The sequence below is a fragment of the Melanaphis sacchari genome, unplaced genomic scaffold, assembly GCF_002803265.2.
Source record: "Melanaphis sacchari strain LSU unplaced genomic scaffold, SCAv2.0 Contig2_pilon_pilon, whole genome shotgun sequence".
NCBI classification, from domain to species: Eukaryota; Metazoa; Arthropoda; class Insecta; order Hemiptera; family Aphididae; genus Melanaphis; species Melanaphis sacchari.
In genome coordinates, this window is record NW_020271173.1 from 844372 (window position 1) to 858383 (window position 14012).

The window sequence follows — 14012 nt, forward strand, 5'->3', positions numbered from 1 at the left end:
AATTTTCATAAGACAGTGCAGTAGTATCGTGCGGAATTTGTTCACACATTACAGCTATGAATTCTAAGAAAGTTAGATATTAAATATTTACAAACAATAGGCATTAAATAAAATGTGTGAAGTTGGCATTCCAACTTTGTGTGATCAAGTCCAAACTTTGACCAAGATTTTACAAATTATTTGTAGCACGGGTATTGGAATTTGTAACAAAGTTTGATGACCACAAATATCAAACATAGTTCATGGTGCCCAGTTCACATTGGTATCATAACTTTGTCGTATTTTCTCCAAATGTGTTCCACGTTATGCTAATTAATTACAATGATTTGCAACACATTTTTCACGCAGTCAAAAATAAAAATAACATTTTTTGAAATACAAATGTATGTATACCATAAACATTCTACTTTAAACCATAACATATATGACATATGTACTTAAAATATACTTCAATAGTTTTATTATTTTAATCTATTGCTAAATGAAATAATCATAGTTATCAACATTTCAGTGCAAAGTTATAGGTACCTATTTTATATTTTCAAAAAAATAATATTATTGATATAATGCATAAAACTTTAAAGGAAATTTTGGCGTGCCATGAGAATGGTGCCCTAGGCGACCGCCTGAGTCGCCTTACCTTCATGCTAGATTAATATCTACTTTTTAGTATTTATAAGAAATTAAAATTTAATATCTTTTATTAACAATAGGTATTTAACTTCTGATTTTTAGCTTAGGTAGATAATTTTACTAAAATACAATTAGGAAGTTCAGGTAGGTACTAGGTACCATATTTTTCATATATTTTGGATTAGTACACGGCAAAAATAGCATATTTTATTAAAACGATCTCTTAAATAATTTTATATATACTTACAGAAAGTAAATCGTAAATATCTCGTATGACGACTACCGCATCGATGCCCGATATGGTTTACGAATAAATGAGACGATATTATTTTCCATAGTTTTAAAATGGTAATGTAAAAAAAAAAAAATATAATAAATAAAAAAAATGAAAGATAAACCGAAATAAAAGCAATTATCAATGTATCTACATGTCTAACAACAATTTCAGTGTTTAAATTTCACAAGTCACCTCTATGGTTCTATAATTTATAATATTATAAATGATAGGTAACAAAACAATTATTTACAATATAAATGTGCCTACCCATGCATGTAATGATGTAATGATTACTAAACATATAATTTGTTTATACACACATATAAAATAGGTATGCTATAAAAAATATTATAATAATATGAAAATAAGGGGGAGAGGGATACTAATTGATTATGGGGCGCACCGGGAAAACTCCCGGTGTTCCGGTGGACTAGTACGGGCCTGCGATTATGCGTTTGTCGGCAACGACTCGCGTTTTGTGTGGTGGACGGGAGCAGGAGGGGTTGCACAAACAAACGAATAAATTTAACTCCGATTTATTCAATATTTATGGCTGCACCGAACGTACAAGATATATACAAGATATATTTTATTATAACTATACGAAACAGATAATTAGGAAATAATATGTGAGCGCCCATAATAGGTACCTAATAATATCTATGTATAACTAATATATATGTATAACGCTAAACGGCCCAAATGCTATTTCCGCAAAAATTAGAGACTTAACATATAAGTATTTAGTATCTATACAGTTTACGGAACACGTATAAGGTTACGGATACGATCTGACCTGGCAGCGACAGCGGACGGGCACGAATTTGCACCTTGTGATCACACAAGGTTTGGCGGTGGCACGTACGGGCGGTGAAAGAGCGCGACGTTGCGTTCGGTTCAACCGTTGGAAAAAGTTAAAAGGACTCAGCCGACGAGATGGCTGGCGGCCTGGTGATCTGACGTTGGACGGCGGAGGGGGAGCTTGCCGGGAGCTTCGATATCCGCTACACTTGTGGTGTTCCGAGCCAAGCTTATTGGCGGCAAAACTGTTCCGCGTTCACACCTCACACAAGAACTGACTCGAGAACCAAAAACGGATGTCCTTGATGTAATTTGAAGCCGGACCGATCGCAGCCGGACATAAATCCGACCCGCGTCGCACATTTTATTTTTATTTATACTTAATATTATAATTGGTTCTGATAAATAGGTAATTGAGAATAGATAATAAAGACAGAAAAAAAAAGAATAAATAAAGAACTCGAGGAACATATGGGTATGCTTCGTCTTAATAACATTGAATAATAATTTAACAAAATAGAACGCACAATAAAAACCAAGCAAACTTAATACAGTCGTTGCGTAACCCCGGACAGCCGCTCACTGGGGAAAAAGAAATTATGTATACCTTTAACAAAACAAATAGCGAAGTGGTGGGTTGGTGTCTTGAACGGCTCGGGCAAGGTAGATAATGAAAGTCGTATAATGCGATTTTATTTTAAATTTTGAGGTTTATTTCTGAAACTTAAAAATTTAACATAGTTGTATTATTATTACCTATTTATTTATGAAATCTATATTATTTAATGTATATTTGAACTTTTTTTTACTAATTTTTTTCGCCAAATAGGAACTTACATGATATTGTGTACTGCAGTACTTCCAAGTACTTGTGTCTATCGTGTAAGAACTAATATACATAGGTACCTCTTTTTTACTGTGTAGGAACTTACATATCTCATTTTTATATTCGTATAAGAATTTATACATCAAATTTTTAGGAACTAACGTATGTAATTGTTTATCTACTACTCTTGTGTAGGAATTTAATCACTAAATAGCTAATTTAGAGTTTAATAGTCTTTAATATGGTTTTTTAGAAAATTTAAATTTAATCAAAAGATTATAGTGGAAAACAAATTCAGATTAACAATGGACAACTTAATTATCATTAAACCTAAATTTCAAAATACTTTTTATTTTCTCAAACAAGTTCCGGCAATATATAAAGTCCTTTAAAAAAAGTGTTGTATAAATACTTTAAAATTATAATATTTTTTTGTTACCATGGATAATTGTATATATTATTACCGATTTTTAAATTTACACACATTTTACACAAGTTTTCTTATAATAAGAATAATTTTTAATTTATTGACTTTATCTTATTATTATTATTTTTTAATTCAATGAATCAAATACGTCAAGCCATGTTCAACGCTTGTAAGAAAATGTCTTTATTAAACACAAATATTTTGCCACTCGGGCGATCAAATATCGTGATGAATAAGTATGTACTTACCTACCTATGAATTATTTGAATAAAAATAAATTATTTTTATCTTTTCAATTTCATTACATCTATATAGAGTAGACCATGAGTGTTAAGTTTGAATCTATCCTAGCGAGTAGTTTGTATTACAGAGTAGATGTCATAGACAGCAATAGATAAAGGTTTCAATATAACTAGGCAATTTACTGGTTAAATGGTATTGAATCTTTTTTTTCTACAAACAGATTATACAGAAACTTTAAACTTTTGTTATAAACATTTGAAGTTCATAATTTTTACGATTTTACAAACTTACGGAAGACATATATGTTATATATATAATATAATCTTAATCGCCATTACGTGTATGGCGTATCATAAACACGCTTAAGAAATTATAATATGTAATTATATATCTTAGATCAGGGGTCTCCAAACTACGGCTCGCGGATCGGATGCAGCCCCCGAATAAGTTTTCACCGGCCTGCCGAATAACGGCAAATATTCTAAAAATATGTATAGTTTCCATAGTCGTTATCACGCGCATGAGCAATTATTAGTTGTATTGGCTGTAATTTATTAATTATATATGAAAATTAAATGTGTTCATACATTTTGGCCCGCTAAAAGTTTTTTTTATTTTATGTGGTCCTCAGATAAAAAAGTTTGAAGAACCTTGTCTTAGATCATGAATATTCGTATTTCGTGGTAAACATCTTAAAATGTTCAGAAATATCAATAAAAAAATTATTCAAAATATTTCCGCTAGTAGTGCTAGTATTTAATTAGTTGAACCAGATAATTTATTTAGAAGATTTGTGCTTCAAGATTTCGAATTGTTCATATGAGTCGATATTTAATTTGTAAATGGAATAAATTGTGTACGTGTCTTAGATTTTTTTAGTGAAAATACAATCTTATAGGAAATTCTTATAGACAAATATTTTGAAAAAATACGATATTTTAAGAATTTTTGTCCAATTTTTAGATCACTATGTTTGGCAGCACTACAGCCAACCGTTAATTTAATCCGTCGATCAATGTCCGTGAATGTTCCATATTCACCAGCTTATTTCCGCTCGATTTGTCCGACGATCACGGCATTCCATCGGCGCAACGTTGCTTGTGGCAAGTAAGTACTAAGTATTCGAACAATTTAATAAATTATCTTTGATAGTACTAAGACTGTCCAATCTAGGGGCATCATTTCAGATGTTTCATAAACCCACCAAATAAATAACTGGCCAAAATCAAATATTTATAGATTGCAGTATTAATACCTATAAAAAATAGCTCGCTTTACTTGCATAATCGTATAGCAATTTTTTAATATTTAAGACTAACAAATTGTATCAAAATATATGTGTTTTAATTGACCATCTATTAATAAAATTCACAAAAATTTATTAATAGTGTTCATGACATTGTGAATAAGTAAAATTATAAAAAAAGTAAAGGCGATCTTTGTAGACTATTATGAATTTGTTAATTGCCATCAGGCTGGGTTTGTATGTCTAACAACTCGACAGCGAGAGTTCAATTTTGACTAAAGTATTGGTTTTACAACCTAATATTTTTATAATGCTTTCTTTTATTTTGACATTGATCACATAAATTTAATTAATTCAAATTAATTCATCATATTTTATTTAATTTAAAAATACAGTACTTGTGTTTTTGTTTAGCTGTAAATTTTTTAAATTTTTTTAAATTTTTTTCCATTTTACATAAGAAAATAGTAAAAAAAGTTGGTCAAAAGAAAAAAAAACATCACTACACGCTTAAGGCCTGGGCTATACACGGCGTAATCCGCGGCGTTTTCCGCCGAGTTCAAGATTCATTGTCTTATACCTATCCAAGTAGCTATACACGACAATTGAATACGCCGGATTTTCATTCGCGACGGAAAACGCTGGTCGGCTTGCATTTTGGCGGATAAATGCCGGAATAATAAAAACGCCAACTACTAATTTTATATTGTTTTGAATGAGGTTGAGCTATACTGGTGTCGGAAAACACGGTGGAATACGCCGTGTATACCCTGGCCTAGCAGTTAATATTATAAACTAATGAGTAAGGTTTGGAAGTTGTAGGAATCGTATATTGTTCTATATGCTCTTAATTTATAGCAGACCAAGCTAGAAATCTAAGCTGTACAATAGTGAGTTAAAAAATTAAAAATTGAAAATGCATACCTATTTTGCATCTTTTGTTAATTTTTGCTAATATTTTAGCATATTTTATTGATTTTTCGTGCAAATTTATATGCATATTTTGTTTTTTTTAGCTCCTAAAACTTCCGAGCCCTGTAGTAGTAAGTAATGACAGACTACAGCGATCCTGCAATGTCGTAAATAGATTAGATTATGAAATATTATCTAGATTCTAGATAGCAAGTGTTCGCGCAATATATATTATACATAATAATCACTTTAACGTTGTGATTACGGATCGGTTCTTATTTTCGGCAGTCGTCGTTGTGTAACTTTGCGTACAATTAGATAGATATCAAACGAATAAAATATGTAATTATAATTTTGTAGTGTTATTGTCACATAAATACCATTCGAAATAAATGTTCACAGTGCTTTGCAATAGTTAATTCACTTTGTCCGCTTGAATCCGGGCAGGGTACCAACTCTTTGCGTGGGCAATCTTGTATAATGTCTGGCCAAAGTATTAAAAATTTGAGTATTAAAATGATCATTTTTACATTGCCTTAAATGTTCAGGCATCGTTTAAAAATGAGTTGGTTTCCTACTTTGTCCATTACATCTATACTTTGTGCAAGTTAAGATTATTAGTCATGACCAGTCACGCATACAAAACAACTTATTCCGCTATGCCGTTTGCTATTGTAGTTAGTAGATGGAGGTTAAAGAGATTAAATTTTAAAATAAGAAATATTTTTTTTGTAAAATAATCATTTTCACAAATAAATTTTCTATAATATAGACTTAGATCCTTATCATTGTAATGTCCAAAGCTTTTTTTTTGTCTATTTTAGCGCTAAACTATTTTGCAAAACTCAATTATGAGTCGAACTAAAACTATATGTTTTTAATAAAACATCCATTAGGTACCTAGTCAAGCCAGAGTTTATACCATCATTGCACAAGGTTATTCATGATTTTCAAATAGTAAGCACAACATTCCGTGACTAAATACACGGGATTCACCAAAAATCACAATCCATATTAATCCTAGGTCCTAATATTAAGATTATCCCACTCTCATAACACTTAATTTATACACTAAATGAGTAAAAATATCAGTTAAATTAATTTTCTAGGTATTTAGTTATTTATTTATTAGATATACTTAATTATTTACAAGTTATTAGTTACAATAATAGAGATACTGTGATTTGTCATTATAATGACTTTATTAGTGTTAATTTAATTAATTTGCATTAAAATAATGATTTCAACTATGTAGGAGTGTCTATTATTTGTTAAACTATTAGAAAAATATGTTTACGAGACCAAATTATTAATGATATATAGTTAGAATGTATTATTAAACCAACCTATATTATATTTTATGTATTGTAAATAAATATGATTCTTTGTTTTCTTGTAGGTAATTTAATGACATTTATTATTAGCTAATCAAGTCTGTTGATGGGGTCATTATTATTTTTACAGTTTCTTTTATCTACACCCATGTTAAGCTAAAAAGTTCATTGAATTGATATAAAAATTATATTTATCATTTTCATAACTTTTTGTGACAACGCTTAATTTTATAATTTATATCAGTACATACCAATTTGACCATTCTGATATTGTCATATAAACATGTACTTGATTAATAGTCAGAACATCTAAAACATTTTTAAACAATAATTAATCAATCATTTAATTTTTACAGCAACCGATCTTATTGTCACAAAATATCAAAGATTGTAGGTCGACCAATTTTTGACTCAAGGGGTAATCCCACTGTCGAAGTAAGTATTTATTTTTATAGTTTTGTTACCAAAATAAATATACTAAATGATTCATTCAATAATTAGGTTGATTTGACCATTGAAAACGGGCCAGTGTTCCGGGCAGCAGTACCGTCCGGTGCTAGTACTGGAATATATGAGGCATTAGAACTTCGTGATAATGATAAGAGCAATTATCTCGGAAAAGGAATAGATACTGCAGTTAGAAATATCAACAACGTAATTGCACCTGCACTTATAAAAAAGGTAATTGAAAATTAATTATTAAACTGACATATAACTATGACTTCTTAATAATAGCTGAGTTAATAATTTAAATTAATGTTTTTTGTAAAGAAATATAATTTAATATAATTAAAATGCAATTAATTTAATAATAATGATAATAATAATAATAATAATAAAACAGGAATAATGTTTATTTTGTCTAGAAAAAAATCCAGTTGATATTAAATAGTAAATACTTAATTAAATTCTTATTTGTACAGAAATTACAAACATTGAAAATTGTTTCTTATCGCTGATTTTATAATAATAGGTACTAAAGTACATTTTAATAATAAGGTTCTGGGTATATTCAACTTAAATTATTTTAAAAGATCACAAACGTATTAAAATGTCAAAAATAATTGAAATTGTTTATTATATTATACAATATTGTATGACTATACGGTTTCAATTATTTAAAAGCTTTATATTAAATAGTATAGTTTTTTACTTGCTAACAAAAATGTTATCATTCATACTTCATAATAGTAAGGCAGAGAACTTGTAGTTCTAAAATGTAATCAAGTATGCATTTAAATATTTGAATTCTCGAATGGCAGTGTATTGACATTATTGATCATTTTATGTCTTAAAAATTATCTATTCATAAATAAAATTCATTAACAGAAAACTAATTTAATCGGTGATCTTCAAGCATTTCTTGAAAAAACATAGTTTAGAGACAATAAATTAAACCGACAGTTTTAATTATATCTACTAAGTCAAATAAAAACATCGATGAAGAAAATATTAATAAATTTAATATTTAAATATGTGTTATAAAATATAAAATATAGGAATCATGAAAGTAAAAAAAAATTAATATGCAGTTACATAGAAAATAAAAATTAAAAACTTGGGTATAACTCAAGAATCTTATTTTTATTTTAAGTCTTATAACGATCCATTTAGAACCATCACCGCTTCCAACACGATTTTCCATCATTTCCTATACAATGCCATTAATTCTATATCTAGCAATGGACTGGCTTGCTTCAGATTTTTCTTAACTGCATCCTACCAGCTCTGCCGTGGTCTACCTATTAGTCTATTCCCCGTTAAACTTGCTTTCAGTGATTTTCTTTATGAGTAATCCTTCTGCTCACCAGACATGTCCAGCCCATTCTAGCCTTTTTCTGACTTGGCTTCTTGTACAGCTGTTGCTGATTTTCATTTGTTCTTTTTTGGAGACTTTCCAAGTCATTATATACCGCTCCATTTATCTTCCTCAGTATTTTTCTCTTGAAACTTTGTAGCCTTTCTTCATCTCCCCGAGTGCTAAACTAAGTCTTGCATGCGTATGGTACTATGGGTCTCAAGTACGCACGGCACAATATAGACGTTCCTTTATACGTATGGACAGTAACTCAGAGGAAAACATTTCTTTAATTGTAAATTAACATCTATTTTCCGCATTCAGTCTCGTCTTAATTGTATTATGCATATTGTTCTTTTCGTTTATGTTGACTCCCAAGTACTTGAAGTCCTCTACCTGCTCGAACGCAAGCCCTCCGATGCATATATTATCCTTTACAGTTGCATTTTTAGTCATCACCATATATTTTGTCTTGTTTTTGTTTATTACTTGGCCCCTATTGCAGCTGGGTTTTATTAGCTCTTCTTAACATCGTTTTTGGAGTGTTCTAGTAAAATTATATCATCTGCATAGGCGAGCAATTTACAGGGTCCTATTATTTTTATTAATTTCAGGTTTGGTATTTCTCTCACCACCTATTCCAGACCTACATTAAACAGCATTGGGGACAATGCGTCAGGTTATTATACTTGTAGTACATTTTCATAAATTGTCTTTGTGGTGTATGAATATGATCTGTCATGTTTCGTGAACTTTTTTTTTTTAAAGTCACAATAATACTCTCCAATACTACTATGTCTACTGAATATATTTCAAGTCTCTTAATCGTTATAGAAAACACTTTGTATGCCATATCCAATAGCAAGATTCCACTATAATTTGTTACCTTCTTCATGTCTCCTTTTTTAAAGACTATATACATGTAATCCCTAAATTCCAATCCTGAGGCATATACATTCTTTGTTCCATACATCTATTACTAGAAGATAACTCAAGAATATAAAATGAAATATTTTTAACATTAATTCATATCAAGAAAATAAATATTTCATAAAAAATTCTAGTATTCAGATTTGGTTATCAAATACGAAAAAAAATCAAAATGATTTTATAAAATTTTGACTATTAATTTAATAACAAAAATCTCAAATTACGACTACATCATTGTGATATAAGTACATTATCAGGATGTAAAATATAATAATTCTAATTTCACTATTAATAATTAAGATTCAAGATATAATAACAAATTATATTATAATTTATTTTTTCTATAGGGACTCATAGTTACTGAACAAAGAGCTATTGATGATATTATGTTAAAATTGGATGGAACTCCAAATAAATCCAAGCTTGGTGCTAATGCTATTCTGGGAGTTTCATTAGCTGTAGCTAAAGCAGGTGCTTTTAAAAAAGGCATTCCTCTTTACAAGTAAATATATACACATTCAATTGTATTAAAATCTCGTCTCAATCATTATGATATTTTTAGACATATTGCTGACTTAGCTGGAAACAAAGAAATTATTTTGCCTGTTCCAGCTTTTAATGTTATCAATGGTGGGTCACATGCAGGAAATAAGTTGACTATGCAAGAGTTCATGATTTTGCCTACTGGTAATGAACTGAAATAGTAATATAATAATACTGAGCATCAAAGTCTATTTTTTCAATTAGTTAACTAAACTTGTTAATAAATTAAAATACTCTACTTTTTTTAATTGAACCACATGTATTTAATTATTTGAAAATATTTAATTTTTAATTTCTGTGTTAAACTTTATATTAAATAAATGTTTATTAATAGGAGCATGTTCTTTCACGGAAGCTATGAAAATTGGTTCAGAAGTATACCACACTCTAAAAAATGTTATCAAGGAAAAATATGGTTTAAGCGCTACATCGGTAGGTGATGAAGGTGGTTTTGCTCCAAATATAATGGAAAATAAAGAAGGTTTACGCTTAATTGGAACAGCTATTGAAAAGGCTGGATACAAAGGAAAAGTTGTAATTGGAATGGATGTTGCTGCTTCTGAATTCTATGTGTAAATTAATTAATTTGTTTAATATTTTCATATCTTTAATTGTGTAGAATATGATTATTATAATTTGAATTACTTCAATAATAATTTCAGTGATGGAAAGTACGACTTGGATTTCAAAAATAAGTCTGAAAGCAAAGACAAAAGTCAAATCATCTCAACTGAAGCGTTGACAAACTTGTACAAAGAATTCATTAAAGAGTTTCCAATAGTTTCAATTGAAGATCCATTTGATCAAGATCATTGGGAAGCATGGACTGCACTTACTGCATCTACTGACATCCAGGTATATTTGTTATTAAATTAGTTATTTATATTTAAAAAAATTAAATCTCGTTTCTTTATAATTTTTAAGAGTTCATTACATTGGTATGTATTGTAACTGTCGTATAATTGTCATTTAGCTTTGTTGATTATTGGTAGTTTTTTTTTCAATTTTAATTTTATAGTGAGTTTAAAGCATTTTTAAATTGTAGTATTTTAATACCTTATTTCATTTGAATATATGTTTTAGAAATTGTTTTTTCCTTAAAATAGATATTACTGAGTAGGTAAAAATCATTGTTTAAAAGTCTATAATTTTAAAGTTTGAGTTTTTAAGTTCTTATTGTTTTTTAATATATTTGTGTTTTTATAAATTGATTTCTCAAAAAGCAGTCTTTGTTGTCTGAAAAAGTAGTAAAAACCATACACTGTTTCTATCACATAACGTTATCTTTGATTTGGAATCAGTCATTTTTAGTTGTCCGCAAAATCAAAGCATAGAATAACATATTCTAAAGTAAGTTGAGCGAATTAACAGTAGTTAACACAAATTTATATAGTTCGTTCCCTAAGTAAAAACTATACTTAATTTTTTCATTATTTCATGACTTTATTTTTATTTAGAAAAATCAATCAAACAATTTTATTGATTGAGTATTATTCTAGATTATAATTATTTATTGTCATATCTCTTGTGTACTTGAACATTTTGTATTGAAGGAATTATGATTATTACTACTTACATAAAAATAATATTATTAACATAATATGTTTATTTTGATAAAATAAAAGTTAATATGAATAATATGGCTTATATTGCAATCAAAATAATTTTAAATTTTCTTTAGGTTGCATAACAAAAAAATAAATATCATAATGGGTTTTCATTAATGTACGACATTTAATTCCAAAACTTTATAAGTTATTTTATATTTATATTTTCATTTCCGGATAATTTTTTATTTTTTATTTAAAAGACATAGAATTAAAATAAGTTGTTCCCAAATAACCCACAAAAGATTTAGTTGGAAATTTAAATGTAAAACTTTTATTATTCAATTTAAATTTATAAACGAAGTGATTAATCGCAGTATATTTATATGAGTACCTTTTTAGAAAAATATCAAAATCTTTATGATTTTTATCAATTGATCCTTGTGGATTTTTATATTTAATATTTCTATTTTAATTTTCGATATTATAGATTGTTGGTGATGATTTGACGGTGACCAATCCAAAACGTATTGCCGAAGCAATACAAAAGAAATCTTGCAACTGTTTGTTGCTTAAAGTTAATCAGATTGGTACAGTTACTGAATCTATTGATGCACATTTGTTAGCAAAGAAGAATGGATGGGGTACAATGGTATCTCATCGTTCAGGTGAAACTGAAGATACATTCATTGCTGATTTAGTTGTTGGATTGAGTACCGGACAAGTAAATTTTTAAACATTAATTCAACTTGTTAAAGCTTCAGATGAGATGATTTGGCTTTTGTCTTTGTTGTTAAATTTATTTTTAAAATTCAAGTTGTACTTTCCATCATTGCAATTATTATTTAAGTTATTAAAATTATAATAATTATATTATAAATGTATATTATATAATTAAATATGTTAAAAAAAAAATAATATTTGAAACTTAATGGCTTTTAAATAAAACCCAGAAGTAATAACATTCATTCTAATTACTATATTTCCTTTGTATTTATTTTTTCAATAGTTTTTAATTGAAATTAAGTATAAATCTATTTTGTCAATAAAAATATTTGGAAAAAACCACTTTTATTAAAAGCTTTTATAGTGTCCAATCTAAATAATTTACCTTGATAACATTTTTAAGAGTGTGGTATACTTCAGATCCGATTTCCATTGCTTTAGTGGAAGAAGTTGCTTCTATTTAATTGAGTATTTATAACCAATTGTTTTGAAAAATGTTAAATACAGAAACTGAAAATAGAAAAACTTTCTTGCTTTGTTTACTTTATTTGAGATTTGAATGGTATAATTAAAAATAAAAATAAAATAAATTACTGCATTATAAATTAATGTTGTGTTGATTTTTCAAGTAAATTATTCAAAAAATAAAAATCACATTGTATTCATATTTAAAATTCTAGATAATTCTCAAAATTTTCATCCTTTTTATCTTCATATTTTAAGTGTTAAATTTTTCTAAGTTATTGAAAGAAATATTAGGGTTAGGTAAACATCAGTTTTTATCACTGTTATTGTAATAATTAATCCGCTGCTTTGACAAATGTGTAATTTTTAAACAATCTATACATAGTATACATATATTGATTTTAATCTTGGTAATTATTATTGATAAATAATTTGTAAACTATAATATAGTAATAGTAATTTATTGCTGATTTCATTGTTTGATCGATTAATGAACGAATAAGTTTTTAAATATTTATTTTAAAAGTTATAATACTGTTAGAATCTAAAAGTATACTATCCTTTATATTTGAATATTTTTAATATGTGAATAGTGAATGATAATAATAATTTTAGATCAAAGCTGGAGCTCCTTGCCGTTCTGAACGTCTTGCCAAGTACAACCAAATACTTCGTATTGAAGAAGAATTGGGCAAAAATGTCCATTACGCAGGAAATTGTTTCCGTAACCCACATTGTTGAAAGAGCATGAAATAACCGATTCTGATACCTCATTCCTCATCCCCTCATCCCTTGTCCTTCAGCCGGCGCCACCGCCGTCCACATTACCCTCTATAAGTTATCACATTGTTATCAGTTATCACTTATCATATTATCATTGTACCCAAGGTTATATATTTATGTTAATCAAAATTCATCCAAGTAATTCATTATTTAAATATAATTGTTATATTATTTTTTTTATGGCTTTGCAAGCATCGAGTATTGCATTTTCGTATAGAAATATGAACATTATGAGCCTTCATCGGGTAGGCAGCCGGGGTAGACATCCGGTGGAAATCACAAGTGGTGTACATTTTTCAATCAACTTTTAATCGAATTGTTTACACCTCTATATATCCACCTTGACTGTACCCTCTATCAGTTATCAATTATCAATTTATTAGTGTTATCTTATATTTTTATTATTATTTTAAATATTATTATTTGCCATCAACCACATCACGTTATTCAAATACTTATACGTTTGTACCAAGTTTAATTTCAAAATGTTTGACGTAATCTAAACGTATCAAAACATATAT

At 28.2% G+C, this 14012-nt stretch overlaps 1 pseudogene; it reads left to right on the plus strand.

The window, feature by feature from the left end:
* The first annotated feature begins 6024 nt into the window (after positions 1 to 6024).
* LOC112595872 lies at positions 6025 to 13449 on the plus strand (annotated as a pseudogene).
* The last annotated feature ends 563 nt before the right edge of the window (positions 13450 to 14012 follow it).